This window comes from Chionomys nivalis, chromosome X (genome assembly GCF_950005125.1).
Source record: "Chionomys nivalis chromosome X, mChiNiv1.1, whole genome shotgun sequence".
Taxonomy (NCBI): domain Eukaryota; kingdom Metazoa; phylum Chordata; class Mammalia; order Rodentia; family Cricetidae; genus Chionomys; species Chionomys nivalis.
Window position 1 is genome coordinate 105,650,331 of NC_080112.1, and position 6,858 is coordinate 105,657,188.

At 44.8% G+C, this 6,858-nt stretch overlaps 1 pseudogene; it reads right to left on the reverse strand.

Moving 5' to 3' along the window:
• Positions 1-4,203: 4,203 nt before the first annotated feature.
• On the reverse strand, positions 4,204-6,285 carry LOC130868557 (SH2B adapter protein 1-like; annotated as a pseudogene).
• Positions 6,286-6,858: the final 573 nt, after the last annotated feature.

A 6,858-nucleotide genomic window follows, 5' to 3' on the forward strand; every position in this document is an offset into this window, starting at 1 on the left:
CAATGTTTCCCAAAGTCCTTCATTTCTTACATTTTTGTACATATATATACATATATTCCTATATACAAAAAATACCTTATGTATTCCAATTTTCTATATTGATTTGCATGTTTTAAACTTCTGGATAAGGGGCTAGAGAGATTGTTCAGTTATTACATACTGATCTAGCAGAGGATCTAGGTCTCGTTTCCAGCACTCATAACAGGTGAATGACAACCACCTATAATTTCAAATCCAGGATATCTGACACCTCATATTGATCTCTGAAAGTACCCACACTCATGTACTGATGGAGGAGGGTCATCTTTCTATCTGTTGTTTCATTGGTTAATTAATAAAGAAACTGCCTTGGCCCTGATAGGACAGAAAATTAGGTAGGTGGAGAAGACAGACAGAATGCTGGGAGAAAGAAGCTGAGTCAGGCAGTCGCCATGATTCTCCCACTCCAGACAGATGCAGGTTAAGATCTTTCCTGATAAGCCAGCTCGTGGTGCTACACAGAATATTAGAAATGGGTTAGATCAATATGAAAGAGCTAGCCAACAAGAGACTAGAGCTAATGGGCCAAGCAGTGTTTAAAATAATATAATTTCTGTGTAATTATTTCGGGTATAAAGCTAGCCGTGTGGGCAGCCGCATGCCAGGAACTTAGCCCACCGCTCCTATTACAACAATGTACACATACAAAAATATTTATATGTATATTTAAACACAAAATCTTAAAATAACAAATTCTGTGTAATCTGAATAGAAATAGTAACATTCTATTTTCATTTACTAATGATTTCTTTGCATTTTTCTTTTTCTTTTTTAATTTTATTTATTTATTTATTTATTAAAGATTTCTGCCTTCTCCCTGCCACCACCTCCCATTTCCCTCCCCCTCCCCCATCAAGTCCCCCTCTCTCATCATCCCTAAGAGTAATGCGGGTTCCCTGCCCTGTGGGAAGTCCAAGGAACACCCAGCTCCATCCAGGTCTAGTAAGGTGAGCATCCAAACTGCCTAGGCTCCCACAAAGCCAGTACGTGCAGTAGGATCAAAAACCCATTGCCATTATTCTTGAGTTCTCAGTAGTCCTCATTGTCTATTATGTTCAGCAAGTACGGTTTTATCCCATGCTTTTTCAGACCCAGGCCAGCTGGCCTTGGTGAGTTCCTGATAGAACATCTCCATTGTCTCAGTGTGTGGGTGCACCCCTCGCGGTCCTGAGTTCCTTGCTCGTGCTCTGTCTCCTGCTCTTGACTTGGACCTTGAGATTTCAGTCCGGTGCTCCAATGTGGGTCTTTGTCTCTGTCTCCTTTCATCGCCTAAATGTTTTTCTTTGGGTTCACCTTCTTAATTAGCTTCTCTAGGATCACGCATAATAGGCTCAACGTCCCTTATTAATGGCTAGAAACCAAATATGAGTGAGTACATCCCATGTTCCTCTTTTTGGGTCTGGCTCACCTCACTCAGGATAGTGTTTTCTATTTTCAATTTAGACTCAAATTGGTTAAACAGCTGTAACTCTTCATTGCAGGCTAATTTCTGCTGCTTTTTGTGCAATTCCCGTTTCCTGGGGGGTAGGGGTGAGAAGACACAAAAGCAGCAGCACAGACTCTGAGAGATTCCAATACAGAAGCTCTTTATTGCAAAAAGATCAGGGGTTTTATGGGATTAGGGAAATTAGGTTGCTGCAAGAACATTTTTGGTTGGTCCTTTTAAAACTGGTGGTCATTTTGGTGTGTTGTGATTGGCTAGGAATCCATGCATTTAGCCACTGTACTTTAGGTTTGCTCACAGGTTATTTTGGCCAATTTTGCTTATTCATTGTGAGTTTGCATGTGATTGTGCTTGCACTATTGCTCTGTCTCATCTCACCCTTTTAATTTTATTCTTATTGGATGACCTAGTGGGAGTTATGACTGTTTATAACCCCACCTTGGAGACCCCGCCAGCATTTTGGGCTGTACCTGTCTTAGGCTAACCTGCTGGACAGGTTCCTACCCATCTTTAACTACCAGTACTTGAAGGGTTGGGTCTCTAGAAGTTTCCAAAAAGTTAGAAGCGGAGTATTTTAGGAGAACTAGGGATTTAAATGGCCTCCTGTATTTGTGTTAGCCAAGCATGGACCTCTTCCCTCAGAGGTTTTGGTCCAGTGTGTTCCATAACCATTAACACCTGGAGTGTTGCCTTGTTCACTTGCCGTTGTCAGGATCTTAGTTGTAGTTGACACTTAAGTAGAAATGTTAGAGATAGTATTTTACATGCTTGTGTGTCATAGCAGATATCTGAAACACTATTTATGTGTTCTGATGGGGTCATTTCCAATACCTTAAGGACTGCCAATAACTCCCCTAGTTGTTTTGATCTAGGAATTGGTTGGGTATAGGCCTTTTCCTTATGATTAACTACCATTATTATTAACCCAAAATTATTTTACTGGAATTGTCTGTAAAGGTTATAGCGGCCTGGGGGATGGCATTTTTTGATGGTGTGTCATAACTTTTTATCTTTAATTTTAAAAGGGGGAGTGCAGAAAGTCATCTGTCCTGAGGGAAATGATTATCCACCATGCCCATACTGGACCTAGTTATCACTTTAAAACAGACTTCCTCTCCAAGTGGTTTATTGTTTATTCTGGCTATGCTTATGACAATGTTTCTTCAGTTTACATCTATAACTGTAACTCCTGGATCAGGGAGTACACCAAGTACCATGAGTGGCTGCTGACTGACCTGAAGGGCAGAAAACAGCTTATTTTCAAAGACTGTCCTGAAAGCTGGATGAGCACATAGAGCATGAGCAACAGAAACTTCCTCTTGCCACCTTGGTTCTGGTGTTTCACAATACTCTCAAGCTAGCTCACAAAGACACCAAAGTCTCTATTAAGATTGGTTCTATTGCTGTTCAACTAACCTCAACAGAGAGAACAAAAGTATTTGGTCAACCCATTTTTTCAAATGGCATTTACTATGCTTCTGAAGTTGAAGACATCTGTCTAGTGGATCAGAACCAGTTCACCTTATCCATTGAAAGCCAAGGCACACCACTTAACTTCATGCACCAGGAGTATGAAGCCTTTGACCAGTCTATCATTCATATCAGGACCCACTGGGAGCTTCTACACTCTCATGCCCAATGGTAACCCTTTTGGCATTAAGGCATTGGATCTTTGGATGAGCCCTGAGACAATCCCTATGTAAATGGCCAGACTGTCCACAAACCCAGCAAGTATGGTCTGGTGGGGCAAAATTACTGTCCTTGTCAAATTTGGCATTGATCAAGGCATTGATAGAAGCCATAAGGGCAGGAATGGGCCTGTTGTGTGTCAATATCATAGGAAGCCAAGACTCACTTATGAATATTTTCATTTCTAGCAGGTGTGATGACATTACAGGTGATTGTGTTGAGCTCCTCCAAGGTTTGCAGGATAATGATATTCCTGGTAGATCCAGATGGGATGTGTTTTTTAACACCATTGGTGACACAGGTCAAAAATTCAGAAAATGGTTCCACATCCTGCTGGACAAGATTATGGAAATAGCCTATGCTTTTCTGGTGCTTACAAAGTTTGAGGGCCTTGAAGGCTCATACACTTGTGGGAAATAGGCATGTAAGTCAATCATGGATTGTGAGACAGAATCAATGTATTGCCCATGTCAAGGGTAACATTAAGTCCAAACTCAAATTTATATGCGCTTGGGTCTCTGCTCCACCATCATATACTGAGCGCTATTGGAGAAAAACCGAGGGATCAAGGACTGCCTTCAACATGGGGTAAGAATCATAATGGGTTTGAAGCTTCATGGTCCTTTGTCTGAGTACTTCTCCAAAATAAGGAGAATCAATGATGGAGGTGGGTCTTGCATTTATCTGTTGCTTTCATTGGTTAATTAATAAAGAAAACTGCTTGGCCCTGATAGGACAGAAAATTAGATAGGTGGAGTAAACAGAACAGAATGCTGGGAGAAAGAAGCCGAGTCAGGAGTCGCCATGATTCTCTCTCCAGACAGACGCAGGTTAAGATCTTTCCTGGTAAGCCAGCTCGTGGGCTACACAGAATATTAGAAATGGGTTAGATCAATATGTAAGAGCTAGCCAATAAGAGGCTGGAACTAATGGGCCAGGCAGGGTTCAAAAGAATACAGTTTCCGTGTAATTATTTCGGGGCATAAGCCATGCGGGTGGCCGGGTGCCGGGGACGCAGCCCTGCGCTCTTATTACAACAAATCAAGGTAGCATTGGTCACCCTCGCACATCCCTTCATGATTTCCAGCCTACTTCCTACACTGGAGCTGATGGGGGGTGGGGGACAGATATCTGATAAGGACAACATCACTGGAGCCTCCAGACTCCACAAGGATGGGGTGCACCTGGAAGTGTTCAAACATATAAAAAATGGACTGGAACCACAGATGTTGGACCTGGCACTGAGTTTCCTCATTCAGTGACAAAAGCAGATGCTTTGCCTTTTCCTGGAAGTTGAAAGTGAGGACATATTCACGACACCTTGTCCCACTGTGAAGTACCAGGAAGACACCATGGGAGCCAGTGCCTCCTTCCAGCACTAACTGGGCAACCTTGAGTTGAGAGAACATGCTATGAAACAAAGGATATTCTGAGAGAGGCTGATCCCCCTCTGTACCCTCTGATTCCCCCTGGAACAGGAATGAACCTGTGGACACTTCTGTAGTATCCACGGGAGGGTAGGAACTTGACAGAGGATGAACTGTCCCTGTTGGGTGCTCTCTTCAATGGGAATATGGGGACAATTCCAGAGGAAGCAGTTCCATTGACTCAAAGTGGGAGGTGGCAATGGAGGTAGAACTAGGGGAGAAGGATGCAGATGGTTGGTCCGAAAGGACCCTATAAGTCCCCTGCGACAGGAGGTCATTAGTCTTGCTGGGTCCCAGCAGCAGATCCTGGCTGGGAAGACTCTCTGAATGATTCAGTCAGGGCAACTCCCGGCTGCCTGCTGCCCGAGGAAGGAGGTCCCAGGGGCCAGGGGAAGGGTCATGGGACAGGGAGTGATAGCAGCGCAGAGTCCTGAGGTTAGGCACTTCTGGATATCAGACACCCAGACCTTCACATGAAGAGGATCAGTTGTCTCCAGAATGTATTCTGAAGGGCATTCTACCTTAACCACAAATATGTTCTCACTGTGAAGAATCTCTAGTGCCATGGCTGTGTGGACATCCGTGATAGTAGAACAGAGAATGCTGAGTCAGGACCAGGATGCCTTTGTTGGTACAACAAACTCCAAGCGACTTCCTCATCCTCCTTCTTCACTTTGGAGCGATAGGCAACACTTCTGCCACTGAAACTATCCTCCTCCCCCTGAGGTCAGCCCAGTCACCCCTCTTCCATAACCCACTCCTTCTGGATCAGGGGCAACTTCATCCCCTACAAAACTGAGCAGTTCTTCTCTCTGTACCATTCTTGCTCCATCTTTCAAGGTTGCCCCTCCACAGACTTAGTCTCAGCCTCTCAAAGCAGTGAGTCCATCTCTCCCCAGGGGATGTGCCATCACTAGCCAATCCCCTACCAACTGTCCCAGCACTACCAGAGGAGTTGTAGTTACTATTTCCACCTAGGACAGGGAGGCATGATGTGGTCTTCAGAGGCTCAACTGGGGAAGAAGTGTCAATGGCCTCTTGCCACTGCAGGATGCCTCATATAGAACTTTTGACTGAGCTACTCACTGAACAGAGGGAAAAACATTTCTTGAGCATCATCTTTGAGGACATTTTAGAGATGGAAGAGACTAAGGAAAGAAGGGTACCAGCTAGATCCTTAGAAAATAGAGATGGGCCCATCACTGCCAGGGGCCTGCTTACCCTGCAGCTGTCAAAGAACAAGTCATGTGGTGGTGCACTCTCCACACCAGGGTTCAATGGGGACAAGAGAGTTGGGGAGAGTGAGCCAAAGGCATGGGCCACTTCAGCTTCAAAGTGCTTCAGGAATAGCTCAGCAAAATGGTGAGAAAAGGCGGCTTCTGCTCCAGGCTCTGCATATTATGTGTGAGAGGCCAGGTAGAGGCGAAAATGGTGGGAAAGATCCAGGGCAGCAGTCCTTACATGAGACTCACAGAACTCTTGCCAACTTGGTGGTGGGAGTGTTTGTGGAGAAGGGAAGGCCCCATCCTCTGGGGAAGGGGCACCATTTATGATGAGCCCCAGGAGGAGCATGTGAGGAGGGGTACCAAAGAAAAAAGCAACCAGAAGACATGGGGTGAGTGACAACAACTTCATCTCAGTCACTGTACTCAACTCCAGGATGAAGCTAGTGGAAGTAGCTACCATCTGAGGAGAACATTCCAATCCTGAAAGGAAAGGGGATTCAATTACAGTTGAATGGTCAAAACCTTTCTGTGAATTAAGAGACTGACCACCGCCTAATGGCCTTTAATAGGTGGTCAACAGATTAGTTGAGAAGAGAGACTGGGAGAAGAAGTCCCCCAGTCCACAGTCCAAAGAGCCTTCGGGACTCCCTATAAAGCAAGAGAACCTTCAGACAATCCCGGAGAGTGACCCCAAGCAAAATTCATCAGTTTCTCTCAGGCCACAAGGGAGTCCCTGTGAGGAAAGGGAAAGTAGTGTTCAGGACTGAGTGTACTATCTATAGTGAGGGACTTCCACAGTTTGTTAGGCCATGGCTGTATGCTCACACAGTCTCCGGGCAAAAAGGACCTGTCAGAGGGTCCTTTATTGGTTCTACCTCCTGGGTGGTCAGCCCTTATGTGGAGGTACTGGGATGAACAGAGTCATGATGGAGAGTTCCTAACTAGGAAGACAAACGGGAAAGAAAATAACATGTAAGGATGGGAAAGAAAGCCCCAAATCACCAGGGCTTAGAAAACAAAAATAGGTGTCAAC